General features: G+C 32.1%; 1 non-coding gene across 1 annotated transcript; it reads right to left on the bottom strand.

Moving 5' to 3' along the window:
• Positions 1–11,449: 11,449 nt before the first annotated feature.
• Positions 11,450–11,556, bottom strand: LOC139874067 (small nucleolar RNA R71). The gene has a single exon (XR_011767770.1). It is a non-coding gene; the product is annotated as a small nucleolar RNA R71 (small nucleolar RNA).
• Positions 11,557–22,328: the final 10,772 nt, after the last annotated feature.

The raw sequence follows: 22,328 nt of genomic DNA, 5'->3' as shown, positions 1-22,328 counted from the left end.
AACCTGGAATCTGATACCAAATAATGGCAATCTAATGGCCAAACAATAGTTAGTATACCCGAATGCTATGAACTCGTGAATGATAAGTGAATAGGCTACAGCCTTTAGAACTTTTATTGATAATAAAAACTACCGAAACAAAATATCCTGGAAACTTTAAATAATAAGTAACAAGATACTTAAAAAAGGAAACCAAATAACTAATTAAAATTAGAATATAATTCTTCTTGCTGGAACTTCTTGGAAACATCCTGGAACTTGTCTTGCTGGCTACGTTCTTTATCCCTAGCCCAACCAAACATTACACGGCCCAAGTTGTCTAATATAATCGAGTAGCCCAACTTGTGTCTTCTTGGGTTGACGTTTATAAACACGGCCCCATTTCTTCTGACCCATATCTTCATTCAATGATTCTACATCATTAATTATACTACGTTTTTTTCTTTGAAATAACTTTGAGAATAGTATGATATCTTTATACATTTAATTTAATTTCCTTGATTTTGTCATTGTATACCAAGTACGGCTGTAGGAGTCAACGCACTCCGTTGTGTGTGAGAAGCTTTTTGTTATACGTAACTATATGTTTTTTTATTTTAATGATAATAAGTCCAACATAACTGAAAAACAATAATCTTTTTCAACATATTAAATATACATAATTTGCTACAGAGTATTCAATACTTAAACCAATTAAAATTAAAACACACCTAATTTGAATTATCTAAATGCGTTGTTGCGTACACTTTTAATAATGTATCTTTATTGTGTGTTTTTTTAGAAAAGAAAAATCGAAAGGGTAAGAAGTTTAATTAAGACTATGAGAAAAAAATATTAAAATAAAAAAGTGGAGAGATCATTGGCTTGGAGATTAATAAGATTGGAATCCCTTTCTCCTCATCAATTATTCGAAAGGCGGGTTCGGGTAATCACACCTCTTTCCGGAAGGATTATTGGTTTCCAGGTACCTCTTCCAGCCTTCGTTTTATGTTCCCATGTTGTTTTCGCAAGAGTTATACAAAGACTGTGACAACCCGGAAATTTCCGACCAAATTTAAACTTTAATCTTTATATATTCCCGACACGATAAGCAAAGTTTGTAAGTTGAATCTCAAGAATTTTAAACTGTGTTCATACATTCATTTTACCTCGACCAAATTCTAAAGATTCACGAACCATTATAGTAATGAATATGAATATATATGTATATATATATATATATATATATATATATATATATATATATATATATATATATATATATATATATATATATATATATAATAACTTGAAAATGTTAACAAGGTATTAAATGTATAATACTTTACATGAACGTATTGTTTCGATATATGTTTACTATGTTTATTGACGAAATTAAAAGATAATATCAAATAATTGAATTATCTGATGCATTGTGATATGATTAGGGGTCTCGGTTGTGAGGTCCACATTGATTTGAGAAATCTTTATATATATATAAAATAATCATAACTTGATATTAGGTGGCGATTGTTATTGTAATGTTCGTATACATGCATATTTATATTATGATCCTAATTCATACTCATACTAACCCACTATCTTTTAAAATGTCACCACCTTATTGGTTAAAGAATTAATTAATCATTAATATTATATCAAATTATGTTGAAATCGATATTTTAAGTTTTGTTGTTTTTACTTTGGATAATTGGATTATTGTCTAACAAAATATCACGGGTATATATCTTATTTTTGTTTGTTATTCCTTAGTCAACTTGAGGTGGGACAAATTGTGGTGATATTCATATTATTGTTTTTGTTCTACCTTGACTTTAAGATATACATATACATATAACTTAGATTAGAGAAAAGGAAATAAAACTAATCTAATTCAATTGTCTGCCACCACTTGAATTGAAAAGATACACCCACTTGTTTTACTCCTATTCTTTGATCGACCCATCACCACATTACTTGTTTTCTTCTTATTTTTCCATCTATCTATTTCTTATATATCTATATATATATATATATATGTATATACATACATATACATATACATATACATAGAAATATATATATATATATACATATATATATATATACATGTACATATATATATATACATATATATATATACATATATACATATATATATATACATATATATATATATATATATATACATGTACATATATATATACATACATATATATATATGTATATATATATATATATATATATATATATATATATATATGTATATACATATACATATATATATACCTATATATATATATATCTATGTATATATATATATATGTATATATATATATATATATATATATATATATATGTATATATGTATATATATATATGTATATATATATATATATATATATATATATATATATATATAAACTCTATAGATATATTCATATAAATACATTTAGAGTGCAAAGCTTAAACTACCATTTCTCTTTCTAAATTTTCTGTTGGTGAGACCACTATCACCACAAAACCAACCAGCCACACCTCTCTTCCGACACATTCATCCACCACAAGTCGCCACCATAAATCACCATCATATCTAGTGCATTAAACCACCCATTTAACCATCGTCTTCTTCATCACTCGCCATCTTCAACAACCACTAGCCACCATGAAACCATCGAAGATCACCACCTCAACACCACCACCATGATCATCTTCATCAACCGATCACCACCCTTAACTCCATCGTCCAACACCGGTTTCCTAACCAACCACCTCTTGCGAATCGTCAACCACCATAGTCCACTATTTGTGACTGCTGCGTTTTCTTCTTTTCTATTTCCTTTCAAACTGTCACACACCACCAACAACTTTTATCATTTATTAACCATCCTCAACTGTGATACTTCTTCGACGTTTACTGCTGCAACACACTCCTAACGTTTCTGTTTATACTTAAACTACAGCAACTCCTGTTGTATGATTCTTGTTTCTGTTTCTTTTGATTAACAACCGCCATCTGTTACTATTGCCGTTTCTGTTTCAATACACCATAGGTTACCACCAACATAAGTTACCGTCATCATTCATTTCTGTTAACTATTTCTGTTACCGAGAACTACCATCATCAAACATCATCAAAACCTTCAAAACCTGCTGCTATGTTATTGTTTCTTTGATCACCATCACCAAACCATTGAACACCCATTTATTGTGTTAATATACGAAACCCAGATTATTTGTTGTTTCTTGATCGATCAAACCTTTTACTGTTGTGGCTGCTATATCATGTTTTTGTTCGAACCAACCATGAACCGACACCTGCTGTAGCCGCTATTCTGGGTATGATTCTGTTTAAACGAAGATGATTAAAGAATATGAAGATGAACGGTGGAGAACGAACATGGTGATAACCTGATTATGTTATAATTATGAATATCGATGATGTAATGAAAATTGATGATGATGACGAGTATACAGCGATATAGTGATGATGATTCACGAAGGTAACAATGATGATTATGATGATGTAACGGAAAGGATGTTGATGATAAATATAGGATGAAGACGATGCAACAGTTAACAATTTTATTTTTATCGAATCATTTATTTAGATAAATGGATCACTTAACAATTGGGCTATGCTTAACGGGTTTGATTAAATGGATTTCGTTTATTGGGCCTAACAATAAGCTAAACGATTAGGGCCTGTTGGGCCAAGCTTTGGGTGAAATGATAGCGGACTAGAAGCAGTCAATAAGAGTTATATGTATTAATGTCGAGTAATTAATCAGAAAAACACAACGGATTGGATGGTTAGGGGTGTTTGCTTGGAACGAGAGGTCGAGGGTTCGAGCCTTGTTTGGGGCATTCTTTTTAGGAAAAAGCTTTTAAAGGTAGTTTCTAGTATTATTATTTTTATTGTTATTATTATTATTATTAAAATCAATATGATCATTTTAAGTATTATTAATATTATTACACTAATATAGGCATCATTATTATTATGATTATGATTATTATTATATTTATTATTATCATGAAAATAATACAATTTATTATTATTCTCATAAATATTATTATTAGTATCATTAAAAATTATCATTTTCATTTTTGCTATTAGTATTATCATTATTAATAAAAGTTATTATTATTATTAGTAGTAAATCATTATTATCTAAACTATCATTTTAACAAATAAATCTTTTGTACATCATATATACTTATTACATATACAAGGATTCTATTAATATTTCATATAACAAACTAATGATATTTCATAAATACAATACTAATCACTTATATATTTATATAGATATATTAATATAACTAAATGTATAAATATCAATTAGTATAAATATATATACACAAAATTAACATATATAAAATATAATTTAAGATATAATATAAGTATATGTTATAAATGGAATTTAGTATAAATTCTATATATAAATATATAAATAATACATATTAATAGATAAAAATTTTGTGATTTCAATTATGTGTATTAATAAATATACAAATGATATAGGTTCGTGAATCTGAGGCCAACCCTGCATTGTTCAATATCGTCATATGTATTTTTACTACAAAATACATTATTGTGAGTTTCATTACTCCCTTTTTAAATGCTTTTGCAATATATATTTTTGGGACTGAGAATACATGCGCTTTTATAAATATTTGACGAAATAGACACAAGTAATTGAAACTACATTCTATGGTTGAATGATCGAAGCCGAATATGCCCCTTTTGCTTGGTAACCTAAGAATTAGTAAACCAGTCTACTAATTGACGCGAATCCTAAAGATAGATCTATTGGGCCTAACGAACCCCATCCGTTGGAGCGGATGCTTTAGTACTTCGATGTTGTTTTATCATGTCCGATGGATTTCCAGGGATGATAGGGGATATTCTTATATACATCTTGTTAATGTCGGTTACCAGGTGTTCAATCCATATGAATGATTTTTTTGTCTCTATGCATGGAACGTATATTTATGAGAACTGAATATGAAAATCTTGTGGTCTATTAAATTGACGGAAATGATTATTTATGTTAAACTAATGAACTCACCAACCTTTTGGTTGACACTTTAAAGCATGTTTATTCTCAGGTATTAAAGAAATCTTCTGCTGTGCATTAGCTCATTTTAAAGATATTACTTGAAATCATTCATGGCATATTTCAAAAGACGTTGCATTCAAGTCGTTGAGTTCAGTAAAGATTATGATTAAGTAAATGACATATTAGATCATTTATAAATGGATATTATGAAATGGTATGCATGCCTGTCAACTTTCGATGTAATGAAAGTTTGTCTTTTAAAACGAATGCAATATTTGTAAAATGTATCATATAGAGGTTAATTACCTCGCGATGTAATCATATGTTATTGTATTCGTTCTTATGGATTAGGATGGGTCTTTACAAAGACGTGCTTGTTGCCAATCAAGTGCAGAATGGTGATTCTCGTCTAATTGATCATCATCTCTTAGAGGAAGATCAGTTGGTGAATTGGAGCAATTACAAGACATTTTATCATCAACCTCCCTCTGTCGTCACTCCCTGATACTTGGACCTGGTCCTTATCCTCTAAAGGCATTTTTACAGTAAAACAACTTGTGTCAAGCTTATGTCTCTTATTGATACTAAGATCCAGGGCACGAACCATGGTTTATCTGCAGCTTATTGCTTTCTTGGGTCTTCAAATAGGTAAACACTTTTATTTGGCGACTCTCCTTTGATAGGCTTCCTACATGATCAAATTTAGCGAATCGAGTTTTGATTTTAGAGTCTTTGCTATGCCCCCTATGTTGTGCCGAATTGGAAAGTCAAGACCACCTATTTACTAAGTATGGATATACGGTTCCTCTTTGGAGGGGGTTTATAAATTGGTGGGGTCTCCTCGATCAACTTCTGATTGGATATCAAATGCCATTAGTGTAGCCAATATGAATACGGGTTCAAAGTGGACCTCTCGTGCTTGCCTTGCCTCAAGGTATATCTTACTATGGTTAATTTGGAAGTGGCGTAACAAAGTGGTTCATGACGATCAAAATCATCGGGCTTCAATTTTAAATGAAGATCTCATTGCATCCTCATAGACTTTGTCACACTTATGGATTGGTGTAAAGAGTTCTAAACTTGTTGATGGGTTCGAAGAGTGGAAGTCGAGGCCGAGATTTGCTTCGAGAAATAAGGACTAGCATTATATTTTGTTTAGTAGTGTTGGTGAGTATGTATGTTGAGTTTTCACGTCAAATGAACAAAATATTGAGCAACTAAATATGGGCTACAGATAGGTGGATTTGAATGATAAACATGAAGGCATTTAGGTGGTGATTAATATGGCGGTGATAAAGAATATATGCTTGCGTACATTGTCGAAAAACCGAAAGAATTTTACCACCTAAAGTTCTTTTTACTCTCTCAAGTCCCTCATCTTCCTTCTTAACCGCACTAAAAGCCACAAATGCGTCTTGAACTACCATAACTACCACAACCAAGCAACCAACACAAATCTCAACTTCTACAACAAACAAAATGGCTTTGTAACGCTACATGATTCTTACATTCAAAAAATTATGATAACCTGAATGATTAGATGAGAAACTATTGGCACCTTCAAGTCAACATTATAGAAAGTTTAGTCATATCAGCAATATAGAACTATAAAATGAGGCCACTTATGTAAAGTGACCTAATTACGACAAAAAGAGGCTAACGCCAGGTACGTCTCATGTCGACGCAAATTTCAGGCGATTTTGCCCATGTAAACAGGCAGGTCTCTGGCTCACTGATGTTGACTTTTCGCATGCAACAATGTTCATATTGTATATGGATGTTTTGTTGACCACATCAACTTTAACACATATGTCAACATAATAATAACTCACCATTTAAAGCAAATCGATTTGGAACGATAGGTAACGATGAGTTTAGGTTGAAACATAGACATCTCTTTAGTAGGTTGACACGAAGTCAATAAGGTGTTGGCAAGTGCGAATCTACCCTTTGACCCGTTGAGTCACAAAACACCTTCAGTTTGAAAATCTTGTGTAGAAAATACTATCTAAAATGTATAGGACACCACTAAATTTAACTACATGACCAATATATTTTTCGAATTTATAGTTTTTTTTAAATGTATAGGACACCATCAAATTTAACTAGTCGGGCCCATATATATTTCGAATTTGTAGTGTTTTTAAGGTAAACAACCATTAAAATAGCTTTCAAATATAGTTGGTATTGAAAAAAAATCGAGACCCCATTGAGTTTTGATCCTGAAATATGTAAAATTAAAACAGTGTTTATATGATGATTGCAAAAACAACATTTTTAAAATCAATGTCGTTGAATAAAATAAGTTAGGGAAATTGCCTAAAATACACTTTTTCAAAGTGTTTAAAAAAATACACTTTTTTTGGGGAAAAATTGGCAATATGCACCATTAAGTCGAACATCATTTTGGTCGACTACCTTATAACTTGGTCGACCACCTCATTTTTCAAGGTAATCGACCAACTTTCATTGAATTATTGGTCGACCACTGATAATGCTAAAAACGAACATATATTTCATAGCATTATCCCTCAAGAAAGACAAGCTTTTAGTTGCAAATGTTCTATTTACAAGTGATATTCGTTTAAATAATAAAAGGTAAAGACAAAAGACAGATTCGATGAATTGAAGACGCAAACGACCAAAACGCTCAAAAGTACAAAGTACAATCAAAGTGGTTCAAATTATTGATGAGAAACGTCTATAAATTACAAGAGTACGAGCCGCAAAACGCAAAGTACAAGATATTAAATAGTAAGAAAGGACATTCGAAAATCCGGAACTGGGACCAGAGTCAACTCTCAACGCTCGACGCAACGGACTAAAAATTACAAGTCAACTATGCACATAAATATAATATAATATATAATTAATTCTTAAAATTATATATATATTATATTATATATAAACCATCGGCAAATAAACAAACAAAAGCATGTGAGCTGTAAAAGAAGGCCATGCGATCGCATGGCCTGGAAGTGAAAAAACCATGCGGTCGCATGGTGAACAGTATCAGCTCAGGTCCTATAAAGTTCGCGTGTTTTGGCTGAATTTTTACACATCTTTCTCTACTCTCTATCTCACGTAATATATATATATATATATATATATATATATATATATATATATATATATATATATATATATTTATAATTTTAATTTTAATTTTAATTTTAATTTTAATTTAATAATAATAAGGGTATGTTAGCGAATGTTGTAAGTGTGTAAGTCAAAATTCTGTCCGTGTAACGCTACGCTATTATTAATCATTGTAAGTTATGTTCAACATTTTTAAATTAATGTCTCGTAGCTAAATTATTATTATGCTTATTTAAGCCAAAGTAATCGTGATGTTGGGCTAAAATATTAAAGACGGGGTTATTGGGCTTTGTACCATAATTGGGGTTTGAACAAAAGAACGACACTTGTGGAAATTAGACTATGGGCTATTAATGGGCTTTATATTTGTTTAATTGAATGATAGTTCGTTAATTTAATATAAAGATTTACAATTGGATGTACCTATAAATAACCATATACACTCGATCGGACACGATGGGCGGGATATTTATAAGTACTAATAATCGTTCATTTAACCGGACACGGAAATGGATTAATAGTCAATGGACTTATTAAAACAGGGGTGAATTATACACAAGGAAAATTGGTGTAATTATAGTTTAAGTCCCCAATTAGTTGGAATATTTGACTTCGGATATAAGGATAATTTGACGAGGACACTCGCACTTTATATTTATGACTGATGGACTGTTATGGACAAAAACCAGATGGACATATTGAATAATCCAGGACAAAGGACAATTAACCCATGGTAATAAACTAAAATCAATACGTCGAACATCATGATTACGGAAGTTTAAATAAGCATAATTCCTTTATTTCATATTTCATCGCACTTTTATTTACTGTCATTTTATTTAATTGCACTTTTAATTATCGTACTTTTTAATTATCGCAATTTTATTTATTGTCATTTTATCGCACTTTATTTATCATCATTTACTTTACGCTTTAAATTAAGTTATTTTTATTTTGCATTAGGTTTTAACTGCGACTAAAGTTTTAAAATCGACAAACCGATCATTAAACGGTAAAAACCCCCTTTTATAATAATAATACTACTTTTATATATATTTATATATTTACAAATATAGTTTTAAAAATATAGCGTTAAACTTGGCTAGCTCCATGTGGAACGAACCGGACTTACTAAAAACTACACTACTGTATGATTTGGTACACTACCTATAAGTGTTGTAGCAAGGTTTAGGTATATCCACTCTATAAATAAATAAATAACTTGTGTAAAATTGTATCGTATTTAATAGTATTTCGTAATAAAAATATAACTATTTCGTATACACCTCTACGCACATCAAGTATTTTTTTTGGCGCCGCTGCCGGGGACTGTTTAAACGCCGGAAGCGAATCGCTATATATATAAAAAAAGATTTTTATTAAGTTTTAATTTCTTTTTGTAAAAATACGTTTTAATTATTAAAAATATAAAAATATAAAAAGAAAAAAAAATATATATATATTTTTAAGAGTTTGTTAAATATATATATATATAATTATAAAGTTTCTTTATTTTTATTTTAGTTTTTAAAATATAAGTTTTTATTTTTTTATATAAATATTTTATAAAAATAGAAAAAAAATATAAAAGAATACGGCCCGACACTGTAGCAGCCCATCTAAACAGACTTGGAAACCGAAGCCATGCGACCGCATGAAAATCCTACAGACAATCCATGCGATCGCATGGACTGATTTGACAGCCCCGGTACCTTAGTCAACGAATTAGGGTTACGTTTTTATTATTATTATTATTATTATTATTATTATTATTATTATTATCATTATTATTAATTATTAATTATAATTAGGGTTAATTATTATATTATTTAGTATTAGTTTTAGTTTATTTGTATTTTTAAGTTTAATTAGTTTTATTAATATATAAAAATTAATACTTTTATAAAATAAATATAAAAATAATATTTTTATAAAAATAAATAATTTTATCACTTTTTATATCTTTTTATATTTCGTATCTTTTTAATCTTTTATTCGTGAATTGTATATTTTTCGTTCGTAATTAGTTCGTAACTTAATATTTTGCCGTAGTAATTTTTATTTCTAGATTTTTAGGTTTTGCCGTAAAATCCCTTAAGTGCCTTTTCTTTAGACTAAGATTTAGGCGCCTTAGAATTTTACGACGTCGCTTATCGCCTTAATATTTAATAAATTTTAGTACTTTTTAAGTTATTGCCGTTTTGGATATAGAATTTCTTTAAGCTTTAATACTTTTAGACGCAACTTTTAATTCCTAGTTTTTAGACTTTTAAGTTTTGATGCGCTACGTTCTTATTATTATTTTTCGATCTTTTATTTTTCGACGTCTTCCAACGCGCTCTTTTTCTTCCTTATTTCTCGCCGCTCTAGTTTCTAGGACATAGAATTTTCTTTATTTATTTTTTTTTCAACAAAAAATTATTTTAAGCGGTTAAATTGACAGACATCCAAATTTTCTGCTTCGTAGTAATAGTTGGATTTGTTAGTGGCTGAGTTGTGAGCTTCCGATTTAAAGGGTTCTGGCTCCCTGCTACATCGTTTGGCTATTCAAAACGTGGGCAAAAGCAGAAAAGTCTATTAATTTGATAACGTATATAATTTTTATCTTTTATAACTAATAGGATATTCAGTGAATGCACCGCGCAAAACCTTCACCACCTTTCATACGTTCACCACCTGTAACTCGATCAAGACATCTAGCCAACATTATCGCCGTTGATTTTTCTTTAGAATCGTCATCTAGTCGACCAAGTACTCCAATTCAAATTTCCGATAATCCATTTTTTGAACCCGAATTCAAAATTGAAAACCCGGAGGATATTCAAGGACAATTCCAAGATCCAGAACCACTAATCATTACTCCTGAACCACAAACCGTTAAATCAGAATCCTCTAGTGATTCGTATTCAACAATTTCAATTATGGAAGTAACGGAACCTCTAAGTATGGAAGACCGAATGAGAGCCACACGCACGGGCCAAGGTCACGCCATTATTAAGCCAGATGTTAATGCGCCAGATTATAAAATCAAAGGACAAATTCTACACATGGTAACTAATCAATGCCAATTTAGTGGTGCACCGAAGGAAGATCCAAACGAACATCTTTGAACCTTTAATAGGATCTGCACTCTATTTAAAATCAGAGAAGTGGAGGATGAACAGATATATCTCATGTTATTTCCCTGGACTTTAAAGGGAGAAGCCAAAGATTGGTTAGAATCATTACCTGAAGGGGCGATTGATACATGGGACGTTTTAGTTGAAAAATTTCTTAAACAATTCTTTCCGGCATCTAAGGCCGTGAGACTTCAAGGAGAAATTGTTACGTTCACACAGAAGCCAAATGAAACTTTATATGAAGCGTGGACAAGATTTGGAAAGTTGTTAAGAGGATGTCCGCAACATGGTTTAGACACTTATCAAATAGTATAAATATTCTACCAAGGATGCGACATCACTACAAGAAAAGACATCGATATAGCAGCTGGTGGTTCCATTATGAAGAAAACCGCAACTGAAGCTTACAAAATTATTGATAACACTGCTTCCCACTCACATGAGTGGCATCAAGAAAAAGATATCGTTAGATCATCTAAAGTGGCTAGAGCCGATTCTATCCATGACTTTGATTCCATTTCCGCAAAGATAGATGTTGTCGAGAGACGAATGGAAAAGATGACTAAAGATATTCACTCAATACGAATTAATTATGAGCAGTGTGGAGGACCACATTTGACAAAAGATTGTCTCAGTATTGAACAAACAATGGAACAAAGAGAGAATGTTTCATATATGAACCAAAGGCCTGGAAATAATTATCAGAATAATTATCAACTGCCAAGACCAATCTACAATCAAAACCAGAATTATAACCGAAATGTTCCATACAACAACCAACAAGGTCCTAGTAATCAACAAGTGTCTAATAATACTTACAATCAGCAAAGACCTATTTTTCAAAATAAACCACCACAAACCGATGATAAAAAGCCAAATTTAGAAGATATGATGTCGAAGCTAGTTGAATCTCAAACTCAATTTTTCACATCTCAGAAACAAACCAATGAACAAAATGCTCAAGCATTTAGAAATCAACAAGCTTCTATTCAAAATCTGGAACAAGAAGTAAGTAACCTAGCAAGGTTGATATGTGAAAGAAAGCCGAAAAGTTTACCTAGTGATACAAATGCTAACCCCCGGAATGAAACAGCTAAAGCCATTACCACAAGAAGTGGTATTACACTTAAACCACCTAAAATGCCTGTAATTTCTGATGATGCTATTCCTACTCCACAAGAACCACAACCTGAGCAAGATAAGGAAACACAACCGGTAGTTGAAAAGGTTAATGAAGATAACACAGTTAAAGCTAAACCTTATGTTAAACCATTCCAACCACCACTTCCTTACCCGAGTAAAATGAGAAAAGAAAGACTTGAAGCCAAGCAATCTAAATTCTTGGATATGTTTAAACAGATAAATGTAAATCTTCCTTTCATTGATGTGATCTCAGGAATACCTAGATATGCTAAATTCTTGAAAGATCTAATCACAAATAGAAAGAAAATGGAAGAACTCTCGGCTGTTACAATGAATGCTAATTGTTCTGCAGTGCTGTTGAATAAGATACGAGAAAAATTATCAGATCCAGGAAGTTTCACGATTCCATGTTTTCTGGGTAGTCTTAGTTCAATAGAAGCATTGGCAGACTTAGGTGCCAGTATAAATCTAATGCCGTATTCACTATACGCTAAACTAGACCTTGGAGAATTAAAACCAACACGAATAAGTATACAACTAGCCGATCGATCAGTAAAATATCCTAGAGGGATAATGGAGAACATGCTAGTTAAAGTTGGTACTTTAGTATTTCCAGTAGATTTTGTTATTCTGGACATGGAAGAAGATTCTCGAGTTCCTCTCATATTAGGAAGACCATTCTTAAACACGGCTAAAGCAATAATAGACGTGTTCGGTAAGAAATTGACCCTAAGTATAGAGTACGAGAGTGTTACCTTTTCTGTTGATAGAGCCATGCAACAACCGTAATCTGCAGATGATACATGTTATTATATTCAAACTATAGATTCACATGCAGAATTGTTAGAAGAATTTCCAGAATTACAAGGAACAAGAGAATGTTCGTTAGGAGAAGGAAAAGAACCAATTGATGAAACTGAAATGTTAGCTACACTCATGGCTAATGGATATGAACCAACAATAGAAGAAATTTAAATGCTAAAAGAGGAAGACAGATATCGATACAAATCATCGATAGAAGAACCACCGAAATTAGAGTTAAAGCCACTTCCAAACCATTTGGAATATGCTTATTTACATGGTGAATCTGAATTACCTGTAATAATATCGTCTTCTCTTACTGAAAATGAAAAATCTCGACTCATTTCTGTGCTAAAAGCTCATAAACAAGCTATTGCATGGAAGATTCATGATATTAAAGGAATAAGTCCTTCATATTGCACACATAAAATCCTTATGGAAGAAGGTCATAAAACGTATGTGCAACGCCAACGAAGACTAAATCCTAATATGCAAGATGTTGTTAAGAAAGAAATTATTAAACTGCTAGATGTAGGTTTAATTTATCCAATCTCTGATAGTCCATGGGTAAGCCCAGTTCAATGCGTACCTAAGAAGGGTGGCATGACTGTCATCACAAATGAGAAAAATGAGCTTATTCCTACTAGGACTGTAACAGGATGGCGTGTTTGTATTGATTATAGAAAATTAAATGACACCACCAGAAAAGATCACTTTCCCTTACCTTTCACTGATCAAATGTTGGAAAGATTAGCCGGAAATAGTTACTATTAATTTCTTGACGGTTTTTTCGGATACTTTCAAATTCCAATAGCACCCGAGGATCAAGAGAAAACCACATTCACGTGCCCTTATGGTACTTTTGCTTATAAACGCATACCATTTGGACTTTGCAATGCCCCTGCAACTGTTCAAAGGTGCATGATGACAATTTTTCACGACATGATAGAAGAATGCATGGAAGTTTTCATGGATGACTTTTCAGTCTTCGGTGATACTTTTGAAACATCTCTAATTAATCTTGAACGAATGCTTATTAGATGCAAACAATCAAATCTAGTTCTTAATTGGGAGAAATGCCATTTCATGGTTAAAGAAGACATCGTTCTTGGTCATAAAATTTCAAAGGAAGGAATTGAAGTGGATAGAGCTAAAGTAGATGTAATTGCTAAACTTCCACATCCCACCAATGTTAGAGGAGTTAGGAGTTTTCTAGGGCATGCCGGTTTTTACCGACGTTTCATAAAAGATTTTTCCAAAATTGCCACTCCTATGAATAAACTCCTAGAAAAGGATGCTCCATTCATCTTTTCAGATGAATGTATCAAATCTTTTACTATTCTTAAAGAAAAACTCACTAATGCGCCGATCATGATAACTCCAAATTAGAATCTACCGTTTGAACTCATGTGCGATGTAAGTGATTTTGCAATGGGAGCCGTTTTAGGACAAAGGATTGAAAAAAGATTTCAACCTATTTATTACGCTAGTAAGATGTTACAAGGAGCACAAACAAATTACACAACTACTGAAAAAGAACTCATTGCTATTGTCTTTGCTTTTGACAAATTTCGTTCATATCTCGTTCTAGCAAAAACGGTGGTCTATACTGACCATTTTGCTCTTAGATACCTATTTTTGAAACAAGATGGCAAACCAAGATTAATCCGTTGGATCTTACTCTTACAAGAGTTCGATATTGAGATCCAAGATAAAAAGGGAGCAGAAAATCTCGCCGCTGATCATCTTTCTCGTCTTAAAAATCCTGAATTAGAAGTTCTAAATGAATCGGCTATACAAGATAACTTTCCTGATGAATATCTATTGAAGATAGATTATAATGAAATTCCATGGTTTGCAGACTATGCAAACTACTTAGTATGTGGATTCCTTGAAAAAGGGATGTCGTACCAAAAACGAAAGAAATTCTTTAGTGATATAAAACACTATTTCTGGGAAGTTCCACATTTGTTTAAAAGTTGTCCCGATAGAATAATACGCCGATGCGTATTCGGGGATGAAGCCAGTCAAATCTTAAACCATTGTCACACAGGACCAACAGGAGGGCATTATGGGCCTCAACTCACAGCAAGAAAAGTCTATGATGCTGGATTCTATTGGCCTACAATTTTCAAAGACGCACACCTTCTTTGCAAATACCGTGATGCTTGTCAAAGGGCCGGAAAAATAAGTCAACGTGATGAAATGCCACAAAATGTCATTCAAGTATGTGAAGTATTTGACGTTTAGGGTATTGACTTTATGGGTCCATTTCCAAAATCTCATAATAATCTCTACATTCTCTTGCCATTGATTATGTATCTAAATGGGCGGAAGCACAAGCTCTCCCAACTAACGATGCACGAGTTGTAGCTAACTTTTTAAAACTTCTTTTTGCTAGGTTCGGAACACTGAAAGCTTTAATAAGTGATCGGGGTACTCATTTTTGTAATAATCAATTTGAGAAAGTTCTCAAAAGATATGGAGTAACTCATAAAATCTCAACTGCTTATCATCCACAAACAAGTGGACAAGTTGAAAATACTAACCGAGCTTTAAAGCGTATTCTAGAAAAAAAACGTAGGATCAAATCCGAAGGAATGGTCCATGAAATTGAAGGATGCACTCTGGGCTTTTAGAACAGCCTACAAAACTCCAATTGGTACCACACCTTTTAAACTCGTTTACGGAAAAGCATGTCACCTTCCAGTAGAAATTGAGCACAAAGAATTTTGGACTTTGAAGACATGTAATCTTGATTTGCATGAAGCCGTACGTCTATGGTTAAGTCAACTAAACGAATTAGAAGAATTAAGACATGAAGCATACGAAAATTCGTTAATCTATAAGGAAAGAACGAAGAAATGGCATGATAAAAGAATCAGAAGTTCAAAACAATTTAAAGAAGGAGACAGAGTTCTTCTTTTCAATTCACGATTCAAGCTATTTCCTAGAAAATTGAAATCAAGATGGTCTAGACCATTCATAGTCAAAAGAGTTTTTCCGTACGGAACAATAGAGTTAATAAATTCAAATGGAGTTGAATTTAAGGTTAATGGTCACAGAGTTAAACATTACATAGATAATCCAATGGAAGTTGAAGATGAAGTTAATCACAATTTCGACACCACAGCTAACTAAGTGTGGGAAGGTTCGAATCTTTTTAGGGTAATATATATTTCTGTTAGAGTTAGATATTCTATTTTCGTGTAGTTTCCGAGAATGGAATCCGAATGGTCTTTCCCTAGCAGACCCTAAAGAACTAGTCTTCTCCCTCTATTCTGAATTTTTTTTTTTTTTAGGTTTTACGAGATGAAGAATTCCTTTGATCTGAACCATGGTCTAATGCTACATGCTATGATTACTAAACGTAATAATGACACCCTTCCGAGTGAACTGGTATCCTTCATAAGAGGCAAAATGGACGGAGTAAGGAAAGAACTCAGGAAAGATCATCATAAGATACATTTTGGTAAAGGAAAATCAAAATTCGCAACAAAAAGAAGAGCACGACACCTTGAAAGATGTTATAAATGCGGAAAATGGTCACACGAAGGTAAATGTTCAAATAATCAAACATATTCAAATACCGAATTTGTTACTCTATGCAGAGAAGGACCGTTCATATGTTTAGAAGAAAAGATATTGAAGAATCGAGGTTATGCTTACGTAGCTATGGAAAATTAAATCACACGACTCTCCTATGAGTCAGCTAAAGCAGGTCTCTGAGAATTTTTCCTCATAGGTAAGTATGTACAGTTTTTATTTTTATTTTTATTGCTTTTAACCTTTTGATAATAAACGCTGAATCGTTCGCTATAAAGTATTAAATTGATATTCAATAAAATTAGGTATGCGTAACCGAAATTATTGATATCATACAAAAATTTATTACATCACTGCGAAATTTACCGTTTATTCTTAAGGTATAAATATCTTTAATCAATCAACCCAAAGTATTTCAAAAATTCGTCAGGAGTAAAACTAGGTTATGGAACCAAAATTACTTTACCGAAAAGAGGGACGTATATTTTTGATAATATTTGATTGATTAAAGTGGGATAAAAGACCAAAAAGATTTTTAATTTTATTTTTTTTACCATGTTTTTAAAATTAATATATAAATATTAAATTAATATTGTAAACTTTTTAAAATCAATATATTTAAGTTTGTAAGTATTTTAAAAATTAATATTTTTAATATAAGTTTGTAAAATTAATGTACAAAAATATTAATAATATTAATATGAAATTTTATGCATTTTAAATTTAAGTTTAGTGTAAATTTAAAAACAAAAAAAAATTACTTTATTTCATTAAGTTAAAAATGTGATTTCTAAAAATTCGTCGTGAGTTGAAAACTAGATCGTTGAACCGAAATTGCTTTACCCGAGGGCGGGACAAGAAATTTTATTATCATTATTTTTAATCTTATTGAATTAAAGTATGCCAAAAACATTAAAAAAACCCAAAAATCTTTGCTTTTAAAACCGTGCTTAAAAATGACAAATTTTAAAATTTTGTAGAGAGGGACGGACTAGGACAACGATCCGAAACGCCCTCATTCTAAAAGAAACAAATTTTTAAAATTTATTAATTTATGTTTTCTTAGTTGAAGGTTTTTATAAAAAGAAAAAAAAAACGGGACCCCATGCGATCGCATGGGGTTTCCCCTTAAAATCCATGCGGTCGCATGGAGTGAAAAAACTGGGCAGATCAAAAAGAGCAGCGAGTCTTCTTTCTCACACCACCACACACACAAACACACGAGCAAACACACACATATCACTCTAAAATCGCCATTTTTTCACCAAATTCAACCAAATTTCGTCATACAATCCGCTCTAATCATGACTAGGTTCGGATTTTTTAGCAAGAAGGTAAAAATTACACACCTAAAACTCTTAAATTCCCTAGTTTTTGTGATAATTGCCAATATTTTACCTAATTTGATTTTGTTAATTTCTAGTATAATTAGAGTTAAATTGGTAGTATATTATGCATGTATAACCTAGATTGATGCTATTTAACATGATTTGAAGCCAAAAACTTCAAAAATTTTAGAAATCTAGGGTTTGTGTTCTTGAGCAAATTGGGGCTTTTTGATATAAACAGGTTATGGCCGATTTTTGTCATGAATTATTGCTAAATTAAGTAGTGTAACATATTTAGGTAGCTAAATGATCCAAACTTTGATCTTAAACATGATTTTTGAGAATTAAAGTGGACTTTTTAGGTCTAAAATTCATGAACTTGATTAAATTGATGTAAATGCCAATTTAAACTTGTTTAATTGCTAGTAATGGTTATTTTAACATGTTATTTGAGTTGAATGCTTATGAACTTTGTAAACATTTTCATATATGCTTATTTAAAAAAGTGTAGAATTGTAAAAATTGTGAAAATGTGTATAAGTTTAATTTTGATTGAACATGTTATTGTAATTGTTTCAAGTTGTTATTTTGCTAACACTAATGCATATTTGGATGCACAAATTTTGTGTTTAATGTGTTTTGCAGAAAAATACCGATACTGATGGTGCATCATCATCATCTAGGCAACCTGCTCCAGAACCTGAACCAGAAATGCAATATGAACCAGAGCAACAATAGGAACAACAACAACAACCTGATCAACACGTACCATATTATGATCTGCAGCAAGAATATGTTAATGCCTACGTACAATTTATAATTCATCCGATAATAGCACACCCAACGATTCATGAAGAACAGTTACATCCTAATTTAAGATTTGATCGAAGTTGGAGAGATTACCCAACGTACCAAAGTAACAAATATAAACTGGTAACGAAAAATGTAGAAGTGCCGAGGGTAATTGATTAGGAGCCTTTAGAAAGGGTCCAACTAGTTAACTCAGTTAGACAGCATCTGATCCAAAGGTATGGCAGCTCTTTTTTTCCCGATTGGGAACGTTTATTCACCATTCGTAGGCCTGTATATAAGGAATGGTGTGTTGAGCTTATGTGTACTATTTCACTTAATGCGGATGTAGTTAGGTTAGCTGATAGAAGTTTTCTTAGATTTTTACTTGACCGTAGGATGTACAGAATGTCCATGCTGGACATGGCCAGGGTTTTACAGATTTACACTCCTGGTGAATTACTACTACCCGATTGTACAAATTTGATTTATCGTGGGGAGCGGGTAGATAGGAATTTTGACGCGGACACCGTCTGGAGGCGTATGTCAGATTATAATGTTTTTATGCTGGGAGGAAGACACTCCTATTTAGATATTAACAAAGCAGAGCTACGTATTATACATAGATTTTTAGCTAATTTGATTACACAAAGAAGTAAAAACAAGGAGAAGATGACCTTACACGATTTATTTTACCTTAAGTGTATTCGAAACCCTAGAAGCTTTGTTAATATCCCCTACTGTGTTGGTTTTTATCTATCCAAAGTAGTGGCAGGAATACAGGATGGGGGAGTAATAGGAGGAGGTATTTTTGTTACTCTCATTGGAGAGTATTTGGGTGTAGGGGTCCACTTATGGTATGTAGGGAACAGGATGATACTTTAGGATTGAAGGTCTATCAGGGTGCTAAGGTATTAAAAAGCAGACGCAATCAGGCAGTACCATAAGATGGTAATCATCCACAGGTAGAGAGAGGTTCAGATGAGGAAATGGAGGAAGCAGATGACATTAGGGAGGCTATGACTGACGTCTACCAGCGTATAGATGAGGTAGAAATGACAAACCAGGATAGACATAGTCGGTACGAGCAGTGGCAAGCCGAGAATGTGTACGAGCATTCCAGGCAACGACAACATGATAGATGGCTCTATCATCAGCATCAGATCATGAGCCAGCTATCACCTCAGGTACCAAATAACTACATACCGACCCAACCTGCTTACTATCCTCCACACCAGCCCGATATGCAACCACCATTTACTCTCTACGACCCTAACCAGGCCTATCAGTACACCTATAACCAACCATGGAACCCGCCCGACGACATGAACTGGAACCCCTATCCAGATTGATATAGTTCTGTTGGTGATTTCTATGATTTTTATCTTTTTATTATTTTTGTTTATTTATGTTTAAACATATATTATTGTGATACTTTTATGTAAGTTTTAACATTTTTATTATGTTGTACTAATAATTCATATTTGATTTGAAAGTGGGATGTTAAGTCCCATTTCAAATTACCATGCATGTTTATATTTATATTGTATGTATTTTATTTCATGTACACAACAGGGTAAAACAGCGCATTTTCAAAGACTGGCATTAAGTTCAGCAAAAGCTACTAATTTTGACGACAAAACGAAAAAAATGTGATGTAACAACAAGACGGAATGAACAAATGATGTGCACCATTTATCATTCAACAAACAAACGCCAATATGTTTGAAAACTTTGGTAAAATTTAATCATTTTTCTACGCTAATCACCCTCAATAATTTAAATTGTTACTAATTTCTTGCAAATGAGGGCATTGCAAGATCTTAAGTGTGGGAAGGGGTTAAATTCTTTCGGATTTTTAAAATTTTTAACTTAAACACTTGGTTACCATTAAAAATACTAGTAACGCAGTAGTTGTATTAGAATCTAGTGCTCTCTGATAATAAAGCTCTCTGATAATAAAGAACAGCCCTAGTCTTATATACTGACTACCCAATTCTAGTAAAAATTTTCAAAATTTTCAAATAAATAAATTCAAAATCATGTTTATACATATTTATGAACGATAAAACTAGGTATTAAACACCGAAATTATTGTTACCTCGGAAAGGACATAAATTGAGAAACAACCCAAAATGTTAGAATTCATTTAAAATGGAATAGAGGACAATAAAAAGGCAAAGAAAGAAAAATAAAAGCCAAGTGTGGGAAAAATTTACCAAGTTATTTAAAACATATATCACATATTTTTGTACAAATAATTGAAGATACTTTTGTTTTGAACAAAATTAACCGTTTTACCCGGTAAATTGTAATATATTTGAAAGAAAGATGGATCTACAAGATGAATCAATTCCATCATTAAAAGAAAGTAAAGTATTCCGAAAAAGACACACACTTCTTGATTTAGGTCAGGAAGTTGTCGTCCAGACCAGTTGTAGAGTCTACGAAAAATCTTGAAAAGTTTTCTCGAAAATCAGCTGGAAATCCACGGACCTCAGCATCAAACAGGGCCGCCAAGTGGTCAGACTTATCCTAACCATGAGAGGATCTGTCTCGTACAATGGGGGGCACCGTGCAAATTAGCTTATAAGACTAATGAATCAAATCCCCAGAAAGGATAATCTCCTTAAAGATCAAAAATCAACTTTTAAGACTGATATTACTCAATCCTTGAGATTAACCTAAAAGATTGAGAATTCAAACTCATGGAATTCAATGATATCTAAACTCGAGCTTGAACGAGAAAATATTTTGATCAAAATTACAAACCGATTTGTTTTATGAAAACTCATTTTCAATGCATTCATTACCATTGAACGTAAAATCCTAGGAATTCACCTGGAATTCATTAGGTTACCTGAACCAAATCGGGTGTCAACCGTAAGAACGGTGGTTGCATAGTGTGACGACCCCGTCAAAACACTTAACGGATCCGTCAGTTGGTCCCATAGCTTGATCGGACTTAAATGAATTAAATAAACAAAGTTGCATTCTTTTATTTCAAAATGTTGCCCAAAAAGGAAACAAACCCAATTAAGTAGTTTAAAATCAACCAACCATAGTAATGAACCAAAAGTTGACACAAAACATTGCCAACAAACCCACAATTTAAATTATCCAAAATAGAATGCAAACTTAAGTTTCATAAATAGTTTCATAAAATCTGCCCAAATGGATGCAGACTCTTCTAACGACAGCGGAAGCATCAAATAACTCAAGTACCTGTGAAAACATGCAAGTAAACTGTCAACACAAAGGTTGAGTGAATTATAGGTTTAAATAAATAAGTAAACTTTAGACCACAAGATTTAAAAATGTTAGAAAACATTAAACATTATTCCATTATCAATGAGCCACCTGGTAACCACTTAACCCTTTATTTACCCTTGCCAAACACAATAAAAATATACACTTGGACAGTGTATCTACAACAAATTACGAAGTACTAAACATTC

Source organism: Rutidosis leptorrhynchoides, chromosome 10, assembly GCF_046630445.1.
Source record: "Rutidosis leptorrhynchoides isolate AG116_Rl617_1_P2 chromosome 10, CSIRO_AGI_Rlap_v1, whole genome shotgun sequence".
NCBI lineage: Eukaryota > Viridiplantae > Streptophyta > Magnoliopsida > Asterales > Asteraceae > Rutidosis > Rutidosis leptorrhynchoides.
The sequence above is the reverse complement of the archived record's forward strand: the minus strand, read 5'-3'. Positions and strand labels throughout refer to the sequence as shown.